Below are 9,329 nucleotides of genomic sequence, written 5' to 3'. Positions count from 1 at the left end.
CGACATAGGCCCTAAATTTTTTTATACTTAGCATTGCTGCTAAGCATTCCTGTTCGGTGACACTGTAGTTACGTTGGGCTTGGTTGAGTTTCTTAGACATAAATGCTATAGGAAACTCATCACCCTCCGTATTCTTCTGCACCAATACACTTCCTATTCCGGTTTTGCTAGCGTCGCAGTGAATGTAAAAAGGCTGCGAAAAATCAGGGCTATGCAAAACAGGGACTGAGCTCAGAATCGACTTTAAATTCTCAAAGGATGTTTGGGCCTCATCAGTCCAAATGAATTTTCTATTTGTTTTCAACAAATCTGTCAAAGGAGTTGAAAGAGCAGCGTAATTCCTAATAAACTTCCTGTACCACCCTGACATGCCTAAAAACCGTCTGACTTGTTTAACAGACCTCGGTGTCGGAAATTCAGTAATGGCGGCAACTTTATCCGGGTCCGTTCGAATAACCCCATTCCCCACAACATGGCCTAGATATCGGACTTCTGTCACACAAAATTTACTTTTCTCCACGTTTATTGTCAAACCAGAATTTCTTAAACACTTAGCCACTTCCACCAAAACTGTAATATGTCGCTCAAAAGACGAAGATACCACAAGAAGATCATCCAGATAGACAAACACTTCGGAACTGAGATCCGAAGATCATCCAGATAGACAAACACTTCGGACTGACTGAAATTTCCATTCAAAGTTTGATTGGTCAAGGCTTCGACCCTATAAATAAAACTATCAACAGGCAAACAATTCGAACTTCCGCTAAATTTCAACTTCCAGTTAAATATTATTTGGCTGATCTTATCCGGACGAAAAGACAATTCAGGCACCGTCATAGTCTCCGTCGATTGGACACGATTCATGCCTAGTCCATCATTATAAACCCCTTTACTACCCGTGATATCGTGTTGGCGATTATTTGAAGATGATGACAACCCAAGGAGTTGTTCAAGCGTACGTTGCTCTACGTCAGGCAAAGTCTGCATTCGATAAACCTGACTCTACACTCCTTTCAACCATGACTGAAATCTGGCCAGATAAAGCACTCAAAAGGAAAAATACAAAATGTTTGTAACTTAGACTACCCAAACATATTATATTGTTTAGACCAATATGCTTTCAAACATATTATATATTGGAAGAAATCAAACATATGAATGTTTGGGCAATACCCAAAAATTTATATGCTTGAAGCAAAATATTTTTGGGAGTATATGTAACAGAAGCGATTTTTTATATATTCAAAGCGACAGAGAGAGTATAGAGAAAGAAATAGAGATGGAAACCGGAGAGTTGACGAAAGATATCAACATAACACAGCGAAAGAATCAAAAGAGAACAATTTCTGTGAAACCGCTTGTATGTTCTTTCGAAAACTGTTTTATGATAAGGCCAAAAATTTGATATGCTTAAGTCTAAATATTATTTAATTTGAATAAAAAGAATAGACATTCTGAATCAAGAGAATAGACATTTGAAAAACAAACAGCATATATTTTCGCCTTGAGAGCAGCATTTTATGTATGCGTGGACATGTGTTTGGTTTATCATTTTGGCATTATGGGCACAATTTATTTCTTGGTTCGTTAAAAGAAAACAGGGGTCTGCATAAAAATAACGAAAGGGCACTATACTCTTTTTAGAGTTGGGACAGTAAAATGAAATAAGGAGGAAATAGTGAAAAATTACACTGTAAAATGTATAAAAACAAAGTTTAGTTCCTCTTTATTAATAAGTAGTCCACGAGGAGTTGACGGACACCTTCAAATATAAAAGCGGACATTAAGTTCGAGTTTTGCAGCTAAAACAATTTAAAAAGTTTATTTTCTTTAAAATGATTTATTAAAGAAAAATAAAAGGCATTTTAGAGCGATAGTGTTAAATGCTAGTAAAAAACTGTTCACGCTTAAATAAATTTATGTTTATATTATAAAACTAGCGTAACCCGGCCCGCTTCGCTGCGCCTTCCGAAGCATATTTGGAGGAATATTTTGCGTTAACTTAGTCAACTATATCCTTCGTGCTGAAAACAAATTCGAAAAGATTTGAATTCTTTTAAACAAATCGGACTACTTGATTTTTCGTTATAGGTACAAATACGGCGGGAGAGGGTATATCTTCTTCTATATTTCTTGTGAATTTTAAGTGTGGTTTGTCAAGGAAAGGTATCCTTCTCCTCAACATATCTAAAAATTAAGCACTATATTATAATAACATACAAAGAATTACTGTTTCCCATCCAATAAATCGGAAAAAGCAAAAATAGTAAAAAATTTTACCACATTAACATTTGCTAAAATGTTGGAAAATGATGCACCCTCTACGTTGGCTGCCAATTTCATGTAAATTTAAGTTATTTACTAAAAAGAAGTCTGGCAGAAGCCTGTGCAAAAATCATAACATTATGGACCGAGTTCCCATTTACGGACAACCCTCTACTTTCAATTTAAGAAAAAAAAACAGGCAAAAGGGAACCTTCTCCCCACCTTCGCTCCACTCCGACCTGATATCGGACTATCACGTACCCTATATTAATTTCGCAACTACTCAATGGTCCCTATAAATTCTCTCGAAGTAAATCGACAAAGTTTATTTCAATTTTCCCCTTCCCCAACCAGATATCGAAAAATCATATACTAATTTAAAAATCATGTATAAATTTAATCACCTCCTCCCACGTTCCCTGTAAATTTCAAGGAGATCGGCGATGTTTAAATTTTGCTCTATTGTTTTAAAGGGACGTCACTTTCCCCGATACAATATCGACAAACACCGTAGTGAATAGCACCCCTAACCTTCCCTGAAAATTCTTGAAACTTTCCTTCAAGTGTGGGGCAAGGAAGGTTGCCTCTTCGTTCATAACCTTCCCCCACTGCCTATGTAAATTTCAAGAAAACTTAAGAATTGTTGTTTTTTTTGCAGCTTTAGAGGAGGACCTCCTCCCCGACTGAATATCGAAAAGTGATGTAGCGTATCTTTTGTAAACGTCCCAGAAAATGTCAAGCAAATTATAAGCCTAAAAGGGCGGCCTCTCTTCCGTCCAAATATCACAAAATCAGGTATCAACTATTAATATCGCAACCTCTCCCCAGTCCTCTGTAAATTTCAAGTAACTCGGTAAAAGTTTAATTGTTTCTCTGTATGTAAGAGAAGCGGATGTCGCCCTATGCCCTTTTATTTTTATTAAAAAATCGAGAACCTGATATAAATTTCATAACCCATTTTTTCCGTAAAATTTCAGTCGGGGGAGTTTAGTTTTGTTTGTACTTTCAAACAAAAAATTCGGGCAAAGGGGTGGTCCCCCTCCCCGACCAAATATCGAAAAATAATGTAGCGGATTTTTTTTCATTCGAAAAAATATGTAGCGGATTTTTGATTTCAATCACGAAAATCGCGGATTCAATCATTTTTTTAATTGAAATGTCTTCAATCACGAAAATGCTAGTATCAATCACCCATTTTGATTGAAAACCAACACGATTTTCAATTAAAAATTTAATTGACTTTTGTCACGGAATCAATTAGTTGTGTGATTGAATCAATTAAAAACGTGATTGATTTTTAACATAAAATTCAATCACAGTTTTAATTGAATCAATTAAAATTTTAATTAATTTCGCGACAAAAATCAATCAACTAATTGATTCATTCAATTAAATAATTAATTGAAATTGGCTATAAATTTAAATATTGCGACCCTAAAATCGTATTTAGTTTTATTTGAAATAAAAGAAAATATGTGTTTCTTATAAAACATATTTAATATATTATTATTTTTTGAATTATGCAATAGACAAATAAATTTGGTTCTTGTCATTTGTGTTTTGTTCTAACATAACTTACAAATACAATTATTATCAATAACAACTATAGGGTGAAAAAATAAATTATATAAATCATTATCTTCCTTATAATAATAACCATGTCAGCATGTTCCTTCTAATATGTAGATGCGCCCAGATTTCCAATAAATCAGCAGCCTGTAAGCTAAATTAGTTTTTCTGAAAGTAAACAGAATAATTCGAATTTAATTTTGTTCAATTAAAAGTTAATTTTGTTAAACATCACCTGCATAGAATATCAAGTTCAATTCTTAGTTCCAGGTTGCAGATTTATAATCTTCTTTTGCAGTTGTAGTCTTTTAGCATAAAAAGGTGTATTAAAGGTGTATTTCCAAAATATCCACACATTGAAATCGTCTATTAAAATTTGAACCAATCAAAGACAAAAATAATGGGAAAGCAATGTTATATTTGATATTATATTGATGATACTTTGCAAATTCTGGAAATAGAAAAAAATATAAATGGAAAATACATATTTTTATTTTTTTCGGATATTTTTCATATTTTTAAATCCAAAAGAAAGAACTTTTTTACCATTACATATTTCAGCTCATTAGTTTATATACCAGATATACTGCTCTCTACTTGGGTTCAAACTGAAAAAGGCAGGTAAAACAAAAATGCAATTTAATGCCAACGCTACTTCGCAACTTCAAGGTGAATCTTCCAACAAACCCATACCGCTCTTGGTTTTAAGAAAAGATCAATACGGTACCCACTTTTTTTTGCAAACATATTATTATATATTTGATAAAATGATGGAGTTGGTGGGATTGATTGGTCAATTTCACGAAATAAAATTGGTCACTAAAAGAAATGAATAAAAAATATATTTTATTTATTTATCCGTTTAATGTAAACAGGCTTCAATGGAAAACGGTATTCACATTTCACAATTTCTTACCTTCAATAAACGTAGATTGTTTTTCATTTTTACAATACCACAAAACACAAACACAGGTAATTTCAAATGCGTTCTCTCATATATTTTTTCAAACCTTTACCACATGGCCGTTTGTTTTGCACACTTTATTTATTTCAACCCTTTGCTATGATTTGTTGTTGCGTTCAAAATATTTATGCGCACATTTTAAATGCAGCAGACAGAATGTCGCCAATCATATTTTTCAATTTACGCGAAAAACAAAAACCCAACCGTTCGTTACGAGTTACTTCCACAGACTGATCTCTCCATCATACATTGTTGAATAAATACCTATTCTCTTGTTCTCTTTTCGCTCTTTCCATTGCTCAAAATTATTCAGTTTCAATCACAAAGGTGATTGGATCAATCACATGTGTAATTGGAAACGGAAAAAATTTCAATCACGTTTGTAATTAAAAATTATTTCCGAATTGATTAACAAATTGATTGAATCAATTAATATTTTAATTGGAAACGTAACAAATATCAATCATTTTTTAATTGGTTTTTATTCGGATTTGATTAAATAATTAATTGAATGAATTAACATATTAATTGAATCCGTTTCCAAATTCAATTAAGTGTTTAATTGAAAAAATTTTGGTGATAATTTTTTGTGTGTAGCGGATCTTTGTCTAGATGCCAACCCCAATCTTCAATGAAAATTTCAAGCAAATCGGTCAACTTTGGTCCAATTTTCAAAAAGTCCGACGAAGGGGAGGTCCCCCTCCGCGACCAGGTGTCAAAAAAATGAGGTACCCTATTTTCACCACATGAACGCCCTCTACGATCTCTGAAAGTTTCAAGTAAATCGGTTCAGCCGTTTCGGAGCCAACTCGGAACATACAAACAAACAAATAAACAAACATAGATTGAATTTTATATATAGATTATTTATGTATGTTCGACTCTACGTTCTTCTTTTGTTAGAGTTTTTGAATTCCTTCCAAATTTTAAAGTTTTGTACCAAAAACAGTTTTTTGTTACAAAATTGTTATTTCTGCAATAAAAAAAATAATATTTTATCCAAAAATCAGTCAATTTAGTTTATATCAAGCACTGTTACTGACTATAAATCTTTAATAACCCACATTTCGAAGTTTCATTATAAAAATTTAATATAGTATAAATATAAATGTGTAAATTAAAAAAAGAAAAAAAAAGATTTCGGTCGGAGCATGGATTGAACCCACGACCCTTTGCATGCAAGGCAGACATGCTAACCACTACTCCACGTGGCAAACAAATGTATGTTTCTGTTAAATAATGTTATGTTTGCATGGGCTCGTGGGCGCTGCAAACTATGCTATATAAATGTAACTTATAACGATAATTATCTACTGGTGACTATAACAGCTACGTAGCCCAGTGAATAGTGTGTTGGCTTACAAACTGTATATTGGCATTAATATATACTCAGACAGTCAACCTGCAATAAAATCCTTGGACTCTGTGTTCCTCAACTCGAAAACGGCCATCGACTGCCGCAAATCTCTCAATGAGATGGCTGAGCAGCACAATATTCACCTAATATGGGCATTAGCGTAGCTAGACAATTTTCCTAGGGGGGGCTATAGCCCCCCTAGCTAAAAATTTATGGACTGAACTTATAGGTTCAATTAATGTTTTATTTCATAAAATTTAATAAAAAATTAGACATCAAAATAACTCGTCAATTAATTTATAATAAAGCAACTAAAAGTAGTTCCACACTTTTCCCAGCAAAAAAATTGTGAGTTGTTCTAAAGTACTTCCAAAAATGTCCTCAATTATTTTAACTACACAGGAAGTTTTTTTACTTGATTTTTTTCATATTTTAATGTGTAATTTTTTGTTTTCTTTTTTTTTTCAAATAGTTTAAAAAAAGAGTAAGAATAAATAAATTGGTACAAATTATTCAAATTTTGCCACAAAACTGCTAAATCCATTATAGAAAAATCGATACTTTTGGAAATTGTTCGAGGAAAAACGTTTCAAACAAGCGTCAGAATGCATTAAAATCATAAAAACAATATAAAAATTATTTATTTAGGAAAATATCACAAAATTTTTTAATTCACATTCAAAACACTGAATTCGGATCTCACATTAAGAAGTGATGCAAATTCATTGCAACGGCTGTTGAAACGGTGGACATTTGTCCCATGACAAGCTCATATTACATTCATTGCTTCTCCGCCAATTTTGCACCACTTCTAGACCAAAAAGAACATTTTCACTACTTTTTTGGCGACGCTTTTTCGCAGCATTATTAAGATATTAATTTATGAAAAAATAGTTTTAATATCAATTACTATTTGTTTAATTAAATTGACTAAACTAAATCAATCATAAGTTCAACCACAGCTTTATTTCATAAATATCTGACTTGAAACATTGTCATCGGCAACTGCTACCACAACCCAAGTAATTCGATTGTTCATGAAAGTCTTTAGCGGAACTTTGTGCGATTGTATATACTTGTTTAATTTTTATAAAAATAAAAAAAAAAACTATTGACATTTATTGAAAAATGGAAAATCATAAATAGAGTTTCAAATTCTGGGGGGGGGGGCTAACATTTTTCTTGGGGGGCCTAAGCCCCCTCCCCAGAGGCCTTCCTACGCTTATGAATATGGGTGCCTGGCCATAGGAACATACCGGGGAACTGCGAAGCAGATGAGCTACACCCTCAAAAAAATCGCTTCTGTAACATATACTCCCAAACATATTTTGCTTCAAGCATATAAATTTTTGGGTATTGCCCAAACATTTATATGTTTGATTTCTTCCAATATATAATATGTTTGAAAGCATATTGGTCTAAACAATATAATATGTTTGGGTAGTCTAAGTTCCAAACATTTTGTATTTTTCCATCCAAATTCAATAATGTTGTCTTCCAAAAAACTATATATTACTATGTGAACATATAATATGTTTGGAGGCATTTTGGACCCAAAAATATTATATGCTGAGAAGAATTTTCTCCCAAAGAATATTGTGCTCAAAACTTTTTTCTGCCTAATTGTATATTGCCTCACATTTTTTTACTTCCATGAGTTTTTTTAGTTCTTAGCACCTATTTCTGTAATACAAACATTGTAGAAGAAATTATTGAATTTTATAATTATACCCTTCACCACTACTGTGGTACAGGGTATAATAAGTTTGTGCATTTGTATGTAACACTGAGAAGGAAAAGTCTGAGACCCATCGTTTAGTATCGTCCGATCGTCTTAGAATTAAATTCGATTTAGCGATGTCCGTCTGTCTGTCTGTCCGTCTGTCTGTCTGTTGATGTATTTTTGTGTGCAAAGTACAGCTCGCAGTTTTAGTCCGATTGTCCTAAAATTTGGTATAGGGTCCTTTTTCGGGTCAAAGACGATCTCTATAGATTTTGGAAAAAATCGGTTCAGATTTAGATATAGCTGCCATATATATTTTTCACCGATCTGGTCATAATTGGCGTGTATATCAACCAATCTTCCTCAAATTCCGTACATCCGAATATTTTATGAGTCTCAAAAAATATCAGCCAAATCGGTTCAGATTTAGATATAGCTCCCATATATAGCTTTCGCCCGATTTACACTCATTTGCCCACAGAGGCCAATTTCTTGCTCCGATTTAGTTGAAATTTTGCACAGGGCTACTCCCTTTAGCATTGTAGCTATGCGTGTCAAATTTGGTTGAAATCGGTTCAGATTTAGATATAGCTCCCATATATAGCTTTCGCCCGATTTACACTCAAATGACCACAGAGGCCAATTTTTTGCTCCGATTTAGTTGAAATTTTGCACAGGGAGTATAATTAGCATTGTAGCTATGCGTGCCAAATTTGGTTGACATCGGTTCAGATGTAGATTTAGCTCCCATATAACATTTTCCTTGTAAAATCGCCACTGCTTAGCCGAAAAGTTGTAAAAATGACTCTAATTTTCCTAAACTTCTAATACATATATATCGAGCGATAAATCATAAATAAACTTTTGCGAAGTTTCCTTAAAATTGCTTCAGATTTAAATGTTTCCCATATTTTTTTACTAAAATTGTGTTCCACCCTAGTGCATTAGACAACTCAAATTTTGAGCCTATAGATTTTGTAGAAGTCTATCAAATTCTGTCCAAATCGAGTGATATTTAAATGTATGTATTTGGGACAAACCTTTATATATAGCCCCCAACACATTTGACGGATGTGATGTGATATCGAAAATTTAGATCTACAAAGTGGTGCAGGGTCTAAAGTCGGCTCCGCCCGACTTTAGACTTTCCTTACTTGTTTTTTTTTTTCAATTTTACCTTTTGCCGGACGGGGATTCGAACAGCGGACCACACAGTTTGTAAGTCAGCACACTAACCACTGGGCTACGTAGCTGTTATGGTTATCAAGAGATAATTATCGTTATAAGTTATATTTATATAGCATAGCTTGCGGCGCCCACGAGCCGATGCAAACATAACATTGTTTAACAACATAACATTGTTAAACATACATTTGTTGGCAGCGTGGAGGTCGCCTTGCGTGACAGGGGTCCTGGGTTCGATCCCTACTTCGACCAACACCATTTTT

Source organism: Haematobia irritans, chromosome 1 (assembly GCF_050003625.1).
Source record: "Haematobia irritans isolate KBUSLIRL chromosome 1, ASM5000362v1, whole genome shotgun sequence".
NCBI classification, from domain to species: Eukaryota; Metazoa; Arthropoda; class Insecta; order Diptera; family Muscidae; genus Haematobia; species Haematobia irritans.
Note: the sequence above shows the minus strand (reverse complement) of the source record.